The sequence below is a fragment of the Pelecanus crispus genome, chromosome 18 (genome assembly GCF_030463565.1).
Source record: "Pelecanus crispus isolate bPelCri1 chromosome 18, bPelCri1.pri, whole genome shotgun sequence".
NCBI lineage: Eukaryota > Metazoa > Chordata > Aves > Pelecaniformes > Pelecanidae > Pelecanus > Pelecanus crispus.
Genome location: NC_134660.1, coordinates 5,438,465 through 5,458,754, shown reverse-complemented (window position 1 = coordinate 5,458,754; position 20,290 = coordinate 5,438,465). Strand labels below are relative to the sequence as shown.

Below are 20,290 nucleotides of genomic sequence, written 5' to 3'. Positions count from 1 at the left end.
GAGAAATTCTGCTGCAGGTGTCAGGAGAGGTTGGCGGGCGATGCTTTATTTGTCCCTTCCCTGCATCCTTGCGCTGCCCGTTCAACCAGCCCCTTTTCTGTCCATCAGCCCAGAGCTGCGGCTTCCCTCTCGCTCCCGGGCACATCCAGGAGGGCAGCTGGCAAAGCAGCTTGTCACTGCCATAAATTCACACGGAGGTGCGCGCAAGCAAGGCAGCTCCGTCCCATCAGCAAGGGCAAGGAAAGGCTTTCATCAGAGACCCGAAGCAGCATTTCAACTCGCCGTGTTCTATTAAACAGGTACAACTCCCCAGCCTCCCTCCTCCTGCTGCACACACCACAGGCTGAACTCACCAGGGCGTAAAGTAACTGCACAGGTGAGCTATTAGCAAACATCTCAAAACCTCCCTTCCAAAATCTATTACTCTGGTAACTCATAAAAAAAGTGCCATTACGTATGCGGCTTATCACAAACACGCACCAAAAAAACCATAGGTCAAAAGAAAACGTGCCTGAACAGCATAAAGAGGGAGTGGAAGTTGGAAGGGCTGCAGCAAAACTCGGTCCGTTGTAGGTCAATGCCTTGCACCCTCGCTCTGCAAAAGACTGAAATAATGCCACTATTTATAAACGGCCCTTTAAAAATAGAAACGTCACTCTTCCTTGCTAGGAAATTGCCTGATTTTTTTTTTTTTCTTTCCCCTCAAATACAGGTGAGAGGGAAGCGGGGAAAAGTTATGCGTTATATATGGCACGGTTCGTTTTTTATTAGACTTCTTGCAGCTATGCCACCGCCGCATCGTTGCGGAGTAACGGCGCGACGCCTCGAGCGAGCAGCCTCCTGCGGACGCCGCAGCCGGGGGTCCCTCCCGCCCCGCAGCCCCGCGTGCAGGGGACGCAGAGACGGAGCCATCGCCCCCAGCATCGACCGCAGCCGCCGCCGAGCGCCGACCTGCACGTCACCAGCTCGACACGGGCACTCGCCGCCAAGTTGCCACAATGTCTTTACGGCCTTGCGCCGCTAGTCTCAGCCTCCGCTCGCAGCCGACAGCTGGTTTATAGCCGCCAGCCCCGGGGCTGGGAGCGATCCGCTCCCGGCACAGCGTAAGCACCCGAGCGGCGGGCAGGGCTGCAGCGGGGCTGCCACCGCCTTGCCCTCCGCTTCCAAGCCAGGCAAAACCCCGGCAGCGCGGCCTACAGCACGCCATGGCCGCCGCAGGCAGCGCGGCACCGTGTCTAACGCCCGCGGCCGCTCCCGCCCTCCATCTGAGCGTGCTAAGGGTCTACCGCAGCCGCGCGAGAGCGGCCCTGAGGAGCCAGACAGGGGCTCTGGCACTTGGCATCGGTAATCGCCGACGTGCGAGATGACGAGCGCGGGGGTGTGGTCTGAAACACAAAAAGTCGTGTAAGCTTTGTGTTAACAGGGAAATAGCGACCGACCTCGCTGCAACTGGGGAACAGACACAGAAGGTACGAGGGGTTGTTTGATCACCCCTCTGCTCCGCGCCGGGGAGGCCTCACCTGCAGCCCCGCGCCCAGCTCTGGGCCCTCGGCACAAGGACATGGAGCTGCTGGAGCGGGGCCAGGGGAGGCCACAGAAATGCCCCGAGGGCCGGAGCCCCTCTGCTGCGGGGCCAGGCTGGGGGGGCTGGGGGTGCTCAGCCTGGAGAGGAGGGGGCTGCGGGGAGGCCTGAGTGCGGCCTGGCAGCGCTGAGAGGGGCCTACAGGAAAGATGGGGGCAAGCTTTTAGCAAGGCCTGTTGGGACAGGACAAGGAATAGTGGATTTAAACTAAAGAAGAATAGACTTAGACTGGATATAAGGAAGAAATGTTTTACAGTGAGGGTGGTGAGGCACTGGCACAGGTTGCCCAGAGAGGCGGTGGAGGCCCCATCCCTGGGAACATCCCAGGCCAGGCTGGACGGGGCTGTGAGCACCCTGGGCTGGTTAAAGCTGTCCCTGGCACTGCAGGGGCTGGGCTGGGTGGGCTCTGAAGGGCCCTTCCAACCCAAAGCATTCCATGATTCTATGATTCTAGACTAAATCCCACATCCCTTCAGTACGAGGCAGTCGGAGGAGACGTCTGCCAGGCCAGGCTATAACACCACCCTGACAGAGCAGAAGAGTAAATATGCAAACCAGAGGGCTAATATAAGGGATTGAAGGAAATGAATGTGTAAAGTAGAGGAATAAGCAGATAAAACAACACATGTAACCGGAAGAGCCTGGAGCTCTTTTCCCAGAGATGGCATTTTCTGCTCCCGTTAGTCATCGGGTACAGAAGGGGCAGCAGCCAACCACTGGTTTTTCCGCTGCAGGGCTTCGCTTTGATCGTAGCGGCCCAGAGAAATCACTCACATCTTGTTTGGGGTAAGCACACACATTCCTATTCTAAGAACGCCTCTGCAACTGTAAATAAAGAAAGCAGCAACCCTGCCTTTGCTTAACAAACAGGTTTTTGGCTAAAAGAAGAGAAGTTTTCATCAGCCACGCATCTCCATCCCCCCGTGTGCACGGACACAGGGACACACGCACAGCACCGGCGCTCCCCGGTGCACGGCTGCAGGCAAACTTTGACTCTCGTTAACCCCCAGCTGCAGCTCACGAAGGGCAGAGCCCCCAGGACCACTTCTCTGGCCCAAACGCACAACCTGGGCTATGCGTGTCACAAGCAAATCTCAGTGGGTTCCTTTATTTATTGCTAAATAAACAGAGTAAGTCCTCCTTTGCATGCAGACTTGGTTGTCAACACAAGCCTTCAGCTTTATTTAATGCTTATTAACGTCCTATGTCTGATGGCCACGCGAGTCAGGAAAGAAAACGGCAATTCCTCGCTGCAAATGGTGCTGATGGCGAAGAAGCCGGCCACGCGCGTGCCTGGCATCCGCAAAGCCTCAGCGAACTCTGCCAGTCCCCTCACAGACGCATCTGTGGAGCGGGAGGGCCAGAGTCATTAAGGTTAAATTAAAGCAACTTGCAAAAATAAGCTTCATTTATTTCTTGATTTGTTCTTTCTGCAGGACATTCCCAAAAGCCAAATTTTTTAAATTCCCCCACCCCCATCCACTTGTGAACCTTTCCAAGGATTAATTTGCTTGGAGTATTTGAGTCATTACGGTTTGGTGATTTTTGGAAAGGAAGACAAATGAAACACAAGAGGAGACAGCAACAGAAACTCTGTGCAAAAGCAACACTCCCATCTCCATCTCCATTTTCCTTTTCGTTTTTAATAAAGGGACCCTTTTTAGAAAGGAACCCGGGGCAGAACAGCTCAGCTTTGAAACGTGCAGTTTGGTCCAGCAAGAGGTTATTTAAACCCAGATGCCCAACTTTGCTCGGGAAGAACCTGGGTCTGCCTGCACCAAGTTGTGGAGGTTCAATCTTGGAGCAATCTGCAGCAGAGCTCATCGCTCAGGGCGCTGCGAGGCACAGCTGAGTCCCGTGCCAACACGGGGAAGAGCCAAATGAAGCGAGCCCTAAACCAGCCCCGGGGCAGCCCGAGTGTGTGGACTCAGGTGCAGCGATTTCCCCTCCGCCGCTCGCCACCCAGCCGCCCCAAAGCCAGGGGAGGGCACACACGGGGCTTGCAGCCATCGGATCTGCTCCGCGTGGGCTTGTTCTCCCCTGCCAGCCCCTGGCAATGAGAGAATCTGTGCCCGATAACAAGCCAGTCCTGCCCAGCCACACGCAGGGGAGCAAATCCCACCAGGAATGGTTGGTAGGACTGTGAGCAACTCCCACAACAGCATCTGTTTTAACACTTTCATAACCAAGCCTCACAGACAGATATCCCTCAAGCTATCCTCCAAACGCCCAAGTCCAAGGTTTGTCCAAGTCCTGGCCCCACTCAGGTTTCTTAATCCAGCAAGAAAAAAAAACGGGCAGGAACCCACAGCTCTGGGATGCTGCCTGGGGCCAGCACCCAGCTGCAAGGCAAAGCTCAATCTCCCCTGCGCCATGCCTTCAAAAATATAAACAAAAGTGCACAGCAAATATTCTGCAAGTTTGAAAATCGGATGCACGAACTCCAATATCCGAGGTCAGCCCTTCAACGTGTCTGCAATTCAGGGGCTTAGACCCTATCCCGGATTCATTTCCACCCGGTGAGGCTGGCAAAAACCCAGGCTCTGAACAACTGGGACAAGCCCCATGCTGTAAAAGCCTGCCTTTTGCCCCAGAAAGCATCCTCACCTCTGGCAGTCCAAACCGGCACCTAAAGTCCCTGCACATCCCATTCTCCCCAGGATGTGCTGTGCCACCCATGTTTCCTTGCAGATGTGGGTAGGGCTGGGTTAGAAAAAGACTTTAGAGAGGCTTAGGTTCTCCCATGAATTCCCCAGCCTGCCTATTGAGAGAGGGGAAAATTTCCAGGCTTGAAGTGTTAAAAAAAAAAAATCCCCAAATTATATATATATAAATCCCCAAATTATATCTATAAACTATAACCCCAAACTCAGCCAAACTCCCCACAAAAGAACAAGGAAATAGAGCCACTTGCACTGATGCATCCTGCCCATCAGTCTTGAAACCATTTATTCCAACCCCTCTCCACCCAGTTCCCATTTAAAAAAAAAAAAAAAAAAGTCAACTTTTCAGATGCTGAGCTCATTGCGTTACTGCTCCACACCACGGCAGCCTGTTCCAATAGCAACTAATTGCTAACAAGCTCATTACAAGACAAAAGCAGCAGGAGTGTAACGCTTGAATTTTTTTTTGCCTATCTGCAAAGTGAACAGCTGGCCACCAAACCTAGAGGACTATCTAATTAAACAGTAACAAAAATACCTACATCAATGGCAAAAACAAACCCTTTCACTCCGACATAAATGTTCCCTCCTCAAAGTTCATCAGAACTTTGTCAATTCTGAGACCATTTCCACCCATCGCACTCACGGGGAGACCGAAGATTCATGATCTGAGCCCAGCTGGGTGCTGGGGAAAAAAAAGAAAAAAAAAAAAGAAATAACATGAGGAGGAAAAGCAGATGTTGGCAAGGTAACCTTGCTGTAAGAACAAGGAGTCACGGGGGCTGGTGCAAGGCTGCTGCTTTGGAGCCACGCTGTTCGACTTTGAGCCCACGCTCACATGCGGGATGCACATAGCACGAGGTGGAGCCCAAGACCAGCTCCTCCATCTCAAGGTGTAACAGAAAATCAGGGCAGAGGTAATGAAAGAAAATTATGAGCAACTCTACAACTGATCACCCCAAGCCTGGGCTGAAGCCTCTGTGCCGACGCCTGCAATCCCACCGCCTGCTCCATCACTAGACTCCGAAGCTCTTGCTGATCCATCGTTAAAGGTCACGAGCAGCTAAATCTTCACCTGCTTTAACACATCATGAGCAATTTGTTTTGCAAAGTTTGAGTCTTCCCTCAAGGGCCCGGGTTTTACAGCATTTGTTTAACCAGGATTTTGCAGGCCTGCCACAGCACCAGCTTGCTGTATGGTCTGAGCTGGGTTTTGCTCAGCTTCTGAACCAAGTTCTCCAACCATCAGCGCCTCAACGCCCTGCCAGTCCATGCAACAAGGACAGCAAAACATCCTCCTTCAAGGCTTTCCACGCTAGCGTTGGTACAACACTAAATAAAGCAATTTTTAAAGCACTAAAGATGCACCAATTCCTGCATCATGGACATCCAGAGCTTCCAAACAACTTACTCAAGAGGCAGCAGGAACTAACCCATGGCGTATCCCAGCCTGCTGCTGATCTTCTTCCAAAGCAGCAGCATGTCTTCATCATGATGAGCTTCAGCCTTATTATACAACCAGCTTTTCTTCCACCCATTATTTAGCTGCCGCTGCATTTTATATTTAAAAGATAAGGAAGTATGGATTAGTAAGTGAGCTCTGCGCGTAATGTAATCTTTGCTACAGGCGGGCTGTATCCCCCCGCTCCGGCTGGGATCCCCACATCAGCAGACAGGAGCCTGTTTTCTTGATGTCTAACATCAAAAGGGCACTGCCTTTCCGAACCCAGAGGAGAGCAAGATGAAAACTGAGCAAGTGTCAGACTAATGCTAACAAGCGCTGATGTCTCAGGAACAACTTCTAAAACAAACAGGTTGCCAGATATCAAGTATTTTGTCTGGGTTTTTCTCCCTCCTGTTTAGTTGCTGGGAAACCACCTCTTTTGAGGCAGAAGTGCAAAAGGGTCTGAGATGCCTTGTTCCCAGACAGAAGGCGAGAAGGGTGTGTGATCCTTCAGATGGGAAAATTAGAGGTGAAGAGCCGACCACAGCATTGCCGCCCCTCTCAGCGCTGGGCTTTTTAAGACCAAAAAGTCGGCAGTCCCACTAATGACCTGTCTTAACACAGCAGAAGGGTTCACACAGCTGGCACCGATGGCTCGGTCTTCCCTTCATCTCTGCTGGAGCTCATCTTTAATAGGACAGGCAGGAAACAGAGGCCAAAGCAGCAAAACCGCTTCAAAGGAGTGAAGTGGAACCAAAACAAAATGCAGTATTTTCCACGGGAAGTTGCTTGGGCTTGTGTGCCCGGCTGTATGGAAGGAGATCACACCGTCTTGGTGCTGCTCGAGAAGGCTGGCTTCTCCCGAGTCACCCAGTGAGGATATCTATTATTAATTTTTTTCTGTTTATTCATTTAGCCCATCTGGTAGCTCCAGCCACGCTCCTGGAGAGCATCCCCATTCACACCTTGCTGCGGAGCATCCCTCACGGTAGCGCTGCAGCCACGCTTGCTGCCCTTAACAACACATTTGAAAGAAGAGCTCTTCTGGCACTTCTGTTTCACCTTCTTAAGATTCTCCTCTTAGAAATGAGGCATCTAAGCATTTTGGGTTAGTAGGCCACAGAAACCTCTGAGCATTGCGATGACCATACAGACGAAAGCCCTCTCGGGCGACTTTCCTCTCCCCTTGCACAAGCCACCCAGAGTCACTCGGGGCACCCCGACTTGCTCCCATGCTTTCCTTCTCTCGTTCTTCCCCTTACATACCCTTTTTCCCAAATCCATCCTCCTTTCACATCATCCTGGGAGAGACAGCTCGGGGCTGAGACCTCCATCAGCCACAGGAGGTGAACATGGACTAGATGAGGTGAACACTGGACTATGATCGTTGTAGGTCCCTTCCAACTGAACTATTCTATTCTAACACCTAAAAGCAGCCAACGGTGCCCTCAATTCTGACCTTCTCCCTACTGAGCACGGTCATTACTGAATCAAACATTTCCATCAACCCTACGCAACCACCAGCTCCACACCCAGCTCCAGAAGCCCATATAAATACCCACGGCCCCGCAGCGCGTATTCCGGGTTGCGGCACGAACCACCTATGTCAACCTGGAGTTTTAAGCAATGAGCTGAAACAGGGAGGGGAAGGGGGAAAGAGACAAAAGGTGACAAATGGGGAAAGGATGGGGGCTCATGAGAGCTCAGCCAAAACGCAATTGCCATCGCAGAGAGGCGGGCAAGGAGGAGCCCCAGGCCCCTTTCGAAGGTTAGAGGGGACCCCCAGCTCCCCTCGTCCTAGCATGTATTTTAGGATGAGATGATAGCCCTTCTGTAGGGATCCCTCTCTGGTTTTTTCCCCTTATGGCACAAAGTTTAATTGTCTCTTTGCAGCCGAGGGCTGTTCTCCATTTCCCTTACATATATATTAACAGTTATGATTGTGTAGGGTGCTGGAAAGGAAAATCCTCCCCCTTTTCCGAGTCTCCACTCCATCACTCGCTCCGGGAGCACGCTCAGCGGCACGGGGACTCGGGCACATCCCACCAGCACCTTCCTCGAGAGGCAATCACCACCCAAGACAGGATGACAAGCCAACAAGGAAGATCCCCAAAACAGCAACACCCACAATGCTAATAAAAAGGTAGACCGATGACTCAGCCAGGCTAAGAAATGCAGAGGAGTGCATCATGCGCTATTTTTAATGTTTAGATAGCACAAATCCCACCACCCACCTACCACAAAATCAAAGCTCTTCCCCAGCACTTAGCATCTTTCTGCCCATCTCGTCTGACCGTCTGCAAACCTCTCCAGATGCTTCCAGCACCAGGAGAGTTGTTGTACAGATCGGAGCAGCTTATCAAATGCACGCTGCTTCTCTGTGTGCGAGGCAAAAAATAAATCACCTTGGCAGATCCTATTGGGATGTTAAAAAGGATCAAATACTTCCTACTAAATCCCACATTTCTCATCTCCAGCCCTGAAGCCGGTAACTTTTTTTAGGTGACCATACCATTAACAACATGCACAGACATCACAAAATTACCCCGGGCTTTTGTTGCACCCAGCCAAACCCCTGGACTGTGTAATCCCACGGCACTTGATGTTTAAAGGCCAGCACTAAGAACACCCATGAAAACCTCTATTTTGGGGTGGATGTTTTTTAAGTTTAAGTGCCTAATCCTTACAATTGTAAAGGAAAGCTTGGAAATCTCATCTCTAGCAACGCCCAAGCCAGAAGGCAAAACACAAATACCTAAGAAAATCTTTAACCCTCTTAAAATGGTATTTTTATTAACCTTCAGCTAACTATCAGGAATTGTTCCTCCTAAACCATTTGGTGCATCTTCCCATGTAACAACATCCTCTCCTGTGCTGATACACAGAGACTGCAACGGAGTTGCTTCCACCCAGCATACCAGCCTGTGGGAAGCTACAAAACCTGCAGCTTACGTTGATGGATCTCATTCCCACATGCGTATTATCTTTCCCAAGAAGTGGCAGATCTCAAATCCAGGAGTCACTCTAAATGTAACCTCCCCAACCTTGGGAAGGATGAGATGTGGTAGGGAAAAAGGACCTGTAATTTCACCATATTGCCAATGCTACAACCAATTACTTGATAATGATGGTTTAATTCAATGGGAGTAGCAGGGCGCTGGATCAAATTCTGTTGGAAAGAAATACCCTCTTGTGCAAAGTCAAAGTCAGCAAAAGACTTTGTCAGCAAAAGGTCTTTTGAAAGGGAGGGGATATTTGTGCAAATACAAAACCACGTGGGTTACAAAACACTTGCACATCCCGCAGCTATAAATTCCCAGTAGCCAATACAAAGAAACACCAGGACTTGAGATGAAGCTGGTCCAAGCAGCAAGTCAGAGGACATTAATGAATTTATTGCACTTCCCTACCCAGCCAAGAACGTTATTTATACCTGCCACCTCCAATGGCTTTGCTATGCAAGTGCCTTGGACACACTGGCATGTGCAATTAATTTAGCACAATTAATTTAGGACAAAAAAGTTATGCCAGGAGAATTGACACAAGCAGTAGTAAAGTGATGGTGAATTGTCCATCGCTTGGAAAAAAATCAAAGGCGGAAGACTTTCTAGAGCATGGTAGCACTCAGTCAAAATGTTCGTGTTCAGTATTATGCGCAGAATACTGCTCAACCAACACAGCAACGTGGCTTGGACTCAGGCAACCAAGCAGCAGCACAGCTCAAGAGTCAACCGGCAGCCAAAAACTGGGGATGGCAACAGGAACAGGGTGACAGGAAACCCAGCAAGAGCAGCAGGAAGGTGATGGAAAGGAGAGGAAGGACCAGGGAAAGTCACCCGGAGTGATGCAGAGCACCAAGGAAGACGCCTTCTCCAAAGGCTGTGCCAACTCAGGGGCATGCACGGGGCTCGGGAGCGGCTGGGAGCTTGCAAGCGGGAGGGGAAAAAAAAAAACCAAACCAAACAAAACCACACACACCAAACAGCCAACACAGGAGCATCCATCTGTCCCGTCTCTCTCCTCACTCCGCTTGCTTGGCAATAAAGCCACGACAAAGCCTCTGCCCTCCAGCATCATGACAACATATGATCAGAGTCAGGAGGATCATACTTTTAATGCCTGGAAACTGCATTTTAATTATTTAATGAGAGCAGTGAGCAGAAACCGTGACACTGAAATAGCCTCCTACAACCACAAACCCACCCCTGTAAAGCAAGGGGCTATTATCTCATCAAAAGGTTGGGGACTTCTGTGTCCCCAACCCCAGCACGGAGGCGGAAAGCAGGGGTGTGAGAGCAGAGAGGGCAGGAAGGACACTTTACGCTTCCGACCACACTGGGAGACTGATAAACCTGGATGGAGGGAAAGGATGAGGGAAATCGGAGCTATGTTAAACGCAGGGACAGAGAAGAGGCGGCAAAGTTTGTAAAGATGAAAAGCAAATGCACTTTTCAGAAGAAAACCATCAGCCAGCTTTGCATGCATCCTTGGCTGGTTGCTCAATTGAAATATGTTGGTGGATGCATGACAGCGAGTGTTGATAACCGCTAATAAAACGCACAGCGCAGAATCCAGCTGCAGCCCTAGGTGCAATAAGTCATCCAAGACTTGTAGGAGGTTTCTACAGAGAGACTATATGGATGCAGACATTATTAGAAACAGAATGATTGATGTGTTTGATATTACGGAACGTGTTGATTTTACGATGGTGTAGGTAGCTGGGATTACGTGCATGCAACGTCTGGATTTGTCACCTTATGCAGTAAATATTTTAAGTATTGTTTCACAGCGAATAACTCAAGGCAGGATGATACCTTATGTTGAAAATACACTCTGTGGAAGGAATGCATTTTTGCATGCAGCTGAGCATAAACTGCTTTAGAGACCAGGAGATGCTTAATTATCATCCAACGCAGGGAATTAGCTGGTTATCTTAACTGGTACGCTGCAACCTGCTGCTCCAGCCGCGAAGAGGCAGTCCCAACCTCAACGCTCCCACACCCCACCGTGAGCAGCACAGGCATTTCCACGCGTTATGTCAGGAGGTGACAGCACAGGGGGAAGTAAATAGAGGGTAAAGACTATTAATCCCTCAGAGAACCCATTGCTATTGCAAAATATTTGTTGTAAGTTATATGCACCTGGGGGAACCGTATGATACATATTGGTGTGTTTTAAGGAACCTTTCAGGCTGCTTTCCTGCTGTAGGACAGCAAAAAACTTGCCTGTTTTCCACCACTTTTCAAGGCATTCGGTAGTTTCTACCAAATTTAGCAAGGAAAGAAGGTCTGAGAGGGATGAAGCCCCACAACACAAGCCCCAGGGGAGCAGGCTGGTGACACGGTAGCGGGTGCCCCCATGCTCTCCTATGGGGTTGTGCAGGGAGAAGCAGCCTCAAGGGCTCGTTCCCGTTCTCCGTGGTGCCACGGAGGCGTGCGAGCACATCCGCAGCTTGCTTTGGGACCTAGCACCAGCCTCAGCATCCATCCCTCCTCACCTCCCCATGTGCAAAAAGGGGAAACCCGCTCCCCTAGCTCTTGAAGGTGATGGGAGGGCAATTCCCAAGACAAGGTGCATGCCAAGGCACAGGGCAGAAGAGCAGGCAGGGAGGAGAAAGCAGCAAGGAGGGAAAGGCATTCCTTCTAATGCTCTGCAAGGCCCCAGCTTCAAAAGAACAAAATACAACAGTCAAAACACGCTCCCAAGCCACACTGCTTTCTAGACTGCAACAGGAAAGGACCATTGGACCTCCTCAGCAGCCATCCCTGTGACACAGCCCATTAAATCTCTGCACAAGCGGTTACTTCCCTCCCAGAACCTTGAGAAAGAGCTGGTGAGAAAGTCCACTTAAATTTCACTTGCAGTTTTGTTTCAGACCTGTTTTCCTGGGTATTTTGGCCACTGTGTTTCCCGTGGGCAGAGCCGCAGAGAGCTACATCTCTTCCCACCGCCTGGTTGAAGACACCAAGGAAAGAGAGGGGTTTTCCTCTCTCACAAGCACACGCAGAAGGAAGCTTTCAAACATCCCATTCAAAACCAAGAGGCACAAATCACCTAGGACCTACACGAAATATCTCTCATTGACGTTGCCACCTGGATGGAGAAAAGCTGAAGGCTCCTGGTTGGAATTACAAGGCTTTAAGGAGCACAAGCCCAGGTCAGAGCCCAAAGGACCTCACGCACCAACTCCATCCGATTTCGGATGAACCCTGAAGCACCCTCCCACAAGAAACACTGTTCGGGGTTCACAGCCCCAAGCAGCAAGTCCTGTAAGAGACCACAAAAATCAAACACAGCCTCGAGCAGACCAACAGCACCGCACACAGAGGTTTCCAGCAAGCCCTCAAGCCAGAGGGAAATGCTACTCAGCTTCACCATTTCTCCAACTGCTTGCAAAAACACCTGACATCTCCAAAATCTACGCTGTTTTTCAAGTGGTTTGCAGCTAAAGGAATACAGCTCTAAGGTCAAGATGCCGATGCTTTTGCTCCTGCCCACTGCTCAGACAGATTGGGGTCCTTCTGCAAGGGTGAGCTGGGAAGCACTGGTGCATTAAGTCTAATAAAGCTACAGGATGAGGTTATTTATTTTTGTCAGTAACATATGTTGGGAGCCTATAAAGATTTACATGCCCACAATGAGACACTTTCAATCATTATATAAGTTTATTACAAATATGGAGTGAATTCCCTATCACAGGTTTTCCTTGGTTCCAGCTGTTGAAGTGTTTTTAAAAGGCAAAAAGGAAAGGGAAAAAAAAAAGCCTCAAGCCACAAGGGTTTCAGTCTTTTCCAATCATATTATGCAACTTTTCCCCCGCACTGGTGACAGTAATTCCTGCTTGTGAATCACAGCTAATTGTATTATAATAGGCCATTCTTCTTGATTTAATATACCATATGAAAATCAGTATGTGAGCGAGTGTGGTCATAAGATTAGTAACAGCTCCAGCTCTTAATTTATGTTCACACTTTATTATTGAAAAATTTAAAGCTCAAGGATGTTGAGGAGGATGTTTTGCTGGAGTTTGTTTTATTCCAGAAGTAAATTATAAAACTGGGGGAGAGGGGAGTGGAATGATCAAAACCAAATTATAAATACCTGCTCCCACTGCATGAAATTACAGCACTCAGGGTGAGGGGGGGGAAAGGAAAAAAAAACAAAACAAAACAAAGAAGAATTATTCCCAGAACTGCCTGAGAGCAAAATGAATCAGCTGCATTATCACGGAGGTTTGCAACAAGAGGGTTCCCCATTTTTGGAAAGAGAGAAGAAAAAGTGTAGAGAAGACCATACTCCAAAACGGATCGAGATTCATGGGTGACTTTCGGCTGGGCTACGGAGAGGCAGAGAGAGGGGCCTGGGAAAAGGAAAGGAAATTAGGGAAGGGTGAAAGAAGTGGTGAAAAATGTAAATAAGGCGAGACAGAGTAGAAATGCAGGAAAAAGAATTCTAATCAAGCACAAGGGCAGAGGAAAGCACGGGAAGAAGAAATAGCCCCGCTGCTGAACCCTGGCCAAGCCTGCCTACGTGCTTTTAAGCCTTTCAGGGCCAACCTGTACCTTTTGAGTTTGATTTTTATTTTTTAAAGCACGGGCAATCCATTAGAGGCAGGATTTCCCCAGCCAGTGCTACGCGCCGGTCGGTGCCGGCTCCAGGCTGGCCTCTGCCTGCACGGTCAGGGAATGGGAAACGGGACCTTGGATGGCATCAAGGCGCAAAACTTCGGGACAAGCAACAGCCCTGTGCGCAGGCTTAGCCCTAACCGGAGGTAAATGCATTTGCAGCAATACCCCGCAATCCGACTGCAGCGGTTCTCCCGCATCCCGGCTCAGGAGGTGGCAAGCCCACAGCCAGGATGGAAAAAGCAAGCCCAAAAGGAAAAAGCTCATCCCCGCACCAATTTCAGCCTTCCCGCTGGGAAAAGCAACTGTTACTGGAGCCGGCCCGGGATGCTGCAAAGTCCTTACGGCACCATGTAACGCTCCGGCTGGGAACAAGCTCCAGCAGCCCGGGGATTTCAGGATAAACGAGATTACTCTGACCGACACCCAGAGCAAAGGGCAAACGCCAGCAGCCTCCGGGGGCTACCGGGCTCCCCACGGCCATTTTCATTAAAAAAACTCTCAGCAGCGTCTCACAAGTGCGTGCGGGCAGCAGGGAGCCCAAGTCTGACTTATTCCCATCCCGCAGAAGACGTGGAATTCTGCTGCGCCTATTTAACCTCCCCACACCAGTCTCCTTTGGTACCTGCACAACAATACGAGAATTATTATTCTTTGCATTCAGTACGTATTAGTAGATGGTCAGCAGATCCTGAAGCAATTTGCAAATATTAATTAAGCCTTAGCAGAATCCCTGAGTGGTAGGTAGGTAACTCTAATTACATCCCTAATTATATTAATTCTGCTCTAGGGCAGCAAGTAATTATTTGGAATATATTATATAACTAAAACAAAGCTATGTTGATGATTACATGTTTAGCATACGACTAACTGGTATTTTGTTTCCTGACTGATGGCTTCAGCCTAAATGGGAAAAAAAAAACCAAACCAAAAAACCCAAAGCAAACACACACCCGCACGTAGAAAAAAAACGCACAGGAAAGTCCTGCTAAAAATCCCTCCTCTGTTTCTGCAGCCCGATTCCCTCTCCCAAACACACTCATCCCTCCTCTCGATAAACAGCATGCCTGCGCATCCCTACGCAAGCTGAGGTCCTGTGCTCCAACCCAGGGACAAAACAGGACCAGAAACTGGGAGCAGCTCAGAACTTTCTTGGTGTTAGCTGGGAAACCTTAGCTGAGCCAGTCCCCCATCGAACAGATCTTTTTCTTTCCTGCCTGAAATAACAGTCCCCATAGTTTTCACCCCAAATACTTGCCCAGATTTTGTTAAAACCTACAATCATGCAAAGTTTAATCGTGCAGCTGCTTGCATCCAGACCCAGGTCAAGCAGGTTGCAAAGGACTCAGGAGCACGCATCAGCACGAGCACAACCCAGCCCCGTTCTTCCCAAATTCAGTGAGCCAAGAAGTTGCAACCCCAGCTCCCTTTGCAGCCACACAATCCCCAGCACATCTGCTCTCCACCGGCCCAGCAAGGAGCCCTAACGCAAAGGTCTCCTCCCGCTGCAGACCAGTTTCTGGCCAACCCTAGAGGAAAAGCAACCCAAGTGCAGCCTCCCACACCAGAAAGGCATTTGGTCTTCAAAGTTATCCTCCACACCACGCGCTTGCAGTGCAGCGCTACCCAGAAATAAAGACCAAGGGGCTGCAAAGCCATAAAATATAAAGAACCTTCCATTTTTCTTTCCTAAATTAGCAAGGCAGAGCAGGTCTCCCTGCACACCCTCATCCTACACAGCCTGAAGAGTTTCATGGCAAGAACCCAGGCAGCACATCTCCGCGTCAGCTTGAAAAATTTCACCGTGGCCTTCCCGGCGTGGCGTATTGATGGAGCTGGGAGACGTCAGTGCTGACCCAGCAGCGAGGCACATTCCTCAGATCAGTTTTATGCCAGCCTTTAAAACCCAATGTCATTTTTCAAATTAAAAAGAAAAAAAAAAAAAAAGGAGGCAAAAGTCAGAGCAGCTTTGCTGGACCAAATTGATTATCCACAAGACAGTAAAGGATTGTTCCCCACAGCCTGTTCTTGATAGCCTGTCTCTGGTAGAAGACCAATTAGGCAAGTTTCTATCCACCCTCACCCTTGAAACCTCCTGGTCTGTACTTCTCTGCTCCATCCCAAACACACCCTCATTAGACACGACCTCCTCAAAGACGCACATCCAGCTCTCACCGCCACCACTGGCTTGGGCAACCTCCACGGCTCCTTTGGTCCTGCCTCATAAACCGATCCCCACCATCGTACCTCTTTTGTTGCCATTATCCGGCAAACACACCTCAGTTGGTCGGTTTTTTGGGGTTTTTTTTCAAGCAGATGCTCTAAAGATAGAGGGCGGAAAAATAACAGTTTTGTGGCAATTGCGTATTACCTTTCTCATGTCTGGAAGGATACTGGTTTGCACTGTGTTAAAAGGTACCAGTAATGCCTCTGTCTAAAATACGTTCAGGTAAGAACTGGCTAAAAGTGTTCCATCAGAGGAGTGTTCAAAGCATCTCCACTTTCCAATGGAAAATTATCAAAGGGTGCTGCTTTGACTATACGGTCTACAGTTAAGGAGAAGATGAAAAGTCAAGATGACACCAAACCAAAACGTTTTCAGAGTTTTACATCATGAAAAATTCTAATATCATACCCGTTAAAAAAATTAATGCAAACCATGTCCCCCAGGAGATGAGAGGTCTGAATTGCAACCAGACCTCATCCACCTCCTGAAAGAGAGAACTGGGAAGGAGGACCGGCCCTTTCCGAAACAAAACGTACACTTTCTCCACGCCAGATGCCAAGAAGTGCAAAGCGCTTTGGCAGACGACCACGCTGATGGAGATGAGCACACCAACGGGCTAATTCCAACTCCAAGGAACCATAAATAGCGATGAAAATGGCAACCCCTTCACACCAATTTGTGTCACTGTCAAGCCAAGCTCCCTGCACCGATGGGTTGATCATTTTAATTCCCTTGCAGTCCCTGGCTGTCCTGCTGCTCCCAGCACCATACCCACCTCCTCTCTCAGCTAACCCCTTGCCACCCTGCCACTCAAGCGTCACAGCAAACAGCCCGTACAAATTCAGCGTCAGCACCAAGGCGACATTTGTCCACCAGTGCTCTGCTGATGTGGGCTATCAATCCCACGAGACAAGACAAATTAGGCTATCTGCTGAAAAAAAAAAAAAAAGGACTTAGGTACCTACATTCCAGCCGCATCCCATTTCAGACTCCTAAATCAAGAAGACGCGGTAATAAAGAGCCCTGCAGAGCTGCTGGCTGCTGCTAAAGGAGCCTGTTCTCCAGAAGCATTACGCTCCCACATTAAACGAGAGGAGAAGCCCACGACCCCAGATCATGCACGCTGCCAAGCTTTTCTTGCTCCATGGGTTTATTTGGGATCTCAAACCCTCCAGAGCAGACACGCTCTGGAAGGGCCAGTGCAGCACCAGGCAGGCGATGCCCCTTGGTCCCCACCCCTCCTCAGCAGCTCGACGCCCACCTCGCGCCCAGCCAGGACCCAGAACTTCGGTGCCATTCTCATCTCAAGTTTTATTCCCCAGCCTAACTGCAGTCACAATCACCTCAACAGCCAAGTCTGCAGGAAAACAAGAATACCTAACTTCAGTGCAGGGATGAACTGACCCAAACACACACTAAATCACCCCAAAGCCCTCTCTGGAGCCAGCCCATCTTTCACAGCGAGCGTCATCAATCGCTGTGCTTGGGCAGCACTTCGCACAGTTCAGTCCTCATTTCTCCTTGGATTCTTTGACGCTAACTAACACAAAATTAGCAATATTACTTAATGCCGTTGCAGTCTGGTGAAGAGAGCACGGACTTGGCACTGCTGCTTTAATGAGCGCGACTGAATCCAACTGGCTCCACTCGTAGCTCCCTTAAATGGCAGTTGTACAAATCGGGAGCATATTTAAAGCTTCAGCCCCACATCAGCATAATTAAACGCAACCCGTTTCCCTTCCAAAAGCAACAGTAACAGCAAGCCAGGTTTAAGTTATGTTTGGAACTGGTGCTAAAAAAAAAAAAAAAATTAAAATAAAAATATAACAGAATAGGGGTCTAAAAAGGAATTGCGTAAACCAGTTGGTAGTAGAGTGAGCAAAATCCCCACACAAACAAAACCACACATGTATGCTGAAATTACTGTGCAATTAGTTATGGTGGGGCTAAATACGGTGCTCGCAGCTACTCCGAGCCTCGGTCCATCCAAGCTGGCGGCACAGCGCTTACTGCCTGTGCAGTCACAACGAAAGCCGATGCGAACCCAGCGCTGGAAACGTCTCATTAATTTAGCCTGATGAGTGTCAGCTTCGCATTGGACACGGCTTATTATCTGGTGGGGAAAGAGCAAAATAACACCCCTCCTCGGCATTCAGGAATGTTTTTAAAAATGCATTTTCCTGCAGCAAAGCAGCACCGAGGTCTCTATGCAACTGCTACCCCTTAAGGTCCCTGTTCTGGGAATAAATAAAGATGTTTTAAAAAAAAAAACAGAAACGGTGAGCAAATAAAACCACTAACAGGTATTGACTGCAGAGCCTTTGAAGCAGCCCCATAAATCACAGCTTTCACCAGGGCTTGTTTCACGGAGGGGCAACCAGGATGGGGACCGAAGCCCACAGCCCTGCCTGCAAAGCCCGTCTCCTCCCCTCGCAACGGGCACGGCGCGAGCCGCAGTTGCCCAGGCAGAGCCACAGGTGACAAGTTTTATTTGGGAAGTTATTAAATCAGGATGAGGTAATTAGCCCATAAATCCCAACCCGTGGGATGTATTAATAACTTTCTCAGGGGAAAAAAAAAAAAAAAAAAAAAAGAAATCAATAAGCACAGGACAGGACAACCAAGATAAATATTTTGGAAACAGAGCTCAGCAGAATAAATCAACACCCAAATTCAAGCGATGCAGAGCAAAGCAATTGTCCACTTAATCCTGATACTCGGTTACAGATAGATGGGACCATTCCTGCAAGGGAAAGCAAATACCATCTTTAATCATTAAACTGCCCAGTTCTGGCAGTTTTATGTCAGAAATTGGAAGAAGTTTCTGAAGGACACCAACTGCTGAACAGTTGCTTCCCTTAAAGCCTGCGAGTCAAGGTGACAGGCGAGCACGCGCACCACCGCTGCCTCCCGCAACGGCCGAGCTTTCAGGTCCAGCCTATGGAAACACGTAAACCCACGCGTACCGACTGACGGCTGCGAGGCTCCATCGCGCCCACGCACAACCATCCTCATCCGGCTGGAAAACGCTGCGCGCAGCCGACAAAACCCACCTCGCACGGGCAAGAGAATAATTCAAAATTGAGCGCTCATGAATAAGCTAAAATTGCCCAACTGAATCCTTTCAGTCCTGCAGCACCGCGTTCCACAAATCAGTGCAAGCCCGCTGTATTTGCATACACCGGGGGATACAAAAGCAACGCTACCGACGCACGCTGGTGTGGCTGCGCGTGTTCTCAAGAAGCCCTTTGCTTTTTCACGTTACAGAAGTGCAATTGCCGCCGTACCCTAATGGTATAAACGAAGCGAGGTTGAACGGAGAGGCAATCTCTTGCACGAGATGCACTAGCAGAGTTGGAAAGAATAAAAGGAGACCAGCCCTCTCACCCAGAGCCTTTTCTTCTCTTCACACCTAAGGATGGACTTGTTTGCTCAAAACCAAGTCTGGTTTGGTCTTTTTTTTTTTTTTTTTCCCCACCCAGTGATAGATATAACCCTGCAAGCATTGCTTCACTCTTGCCTTTTGAGACAGAAAATGCTCTCTGAGCATCCGAGCAGGTATAAAAACTGCCAAATACTCTTTACGCTATCATTCATTAAGTTTGCATTTGATCTTTTTCACCCGCTTTGCCTCCTGTCTGTGCCCGGTTCAAGCCACACAATTTTCTTGCCCCTCCCTGGTCCTATTTCCTCCCAACTCAGAAGCAAAGCAGAAGCTTCACGTAATCCAGCCCCAAAGGGATGCCTGGGACTGCCCAACTTTCAACCCTCAGAGCAAACCCCAAGCCCCGAGTTCGGCACCTCGGTCCCAGAGCACGGGCCCCGGGGAGCGCGGACCCCCGGCAAGCTCTCCGGGCACACGCCAGACCCCCGAGAAGTTGTTCCGAGCGTCTCCCCAAGAAACATCTCTCTTTGCTAGGGATTCACAGGTGGAAAAGCTCCTCAGCCTTTACTCAAGGACAACGCAGAGGTCATTCTCCTTTGCTTTAAAACAGAGAGGAGGAAGGACGTGCCGTGAGGGAGGGAGCTGGCACTGGCCCCCCGCTTCACGCAGCGGCTTGGTGCAGGGACGGCAGATCCAGCCGCTTCCCTGGCACAGAGGGCTCCCATCTCCCTCCATCCCAGGGCCACGCGCCCTTTGGGATGGGAAGAAGGGAGAAAAATTCCCCTGTATTTTCCCTATTCCCCCCGCTGAGCGATCCCACGTGACGGCAGAGGTCTGGCAGGAGGGATGGGCAGCGCTCCCCTGCACCCCGGGCCAGGGTCCCGCACCCTGCGAGCTCCCACCCGGGGCTGACACGCACCCATCTCCCTCCCTCCCACCCTGGAGGGGCAGCTTTTCGGATCTGTGCCGGATGGCTGGAGAAGACCACGTTCGTTAGCCCTCCTCAGTGGTCTAAAACAGCCGCTGCAGAGAATTTAGCAACCGGTGACATCAAACCGTCTGCCCCGAACTCCCGCACCACTCCCCACAGCATCCTTTGCCCGTGTCGAGGCCGAACAGCACGCCAGGCTTTGTGTCTCTTGGGACAGCGCGAATCATGCTGCCTCGCTCACCGCGCCTTGGAACAAGAGTTCATTAAAACCTGCAGCCAGGCCCTACGGACAACGAGCAAACATCATCACACCTGTACACTGGGGAGCGGGAAGAGGGAGGCAGCGTTTCACAGCCCAGAGCTGAGCGCCTGTTTCTGCCTATTCCCAAACCGCCTGATGCCACTGCACTCGTTTGCAGACTTGTCCTGCTAG

At 49.9% G+C, this 20,290-nt stretch overlaps 1 protein-coding gene across 1 annotated transcript in view; it reads right to left on the bottom strand.

The window, feature by feature from the left end:
• The window catches only part of LOC104030558 (acid-sensing ion channel 2), a 517,517-nt gene that overhangs the window by 81,400 nt on the left and 415,827 nt on the right, over positions 1–20,290 (bottom strand). The window lies entirely within an intron of this gene.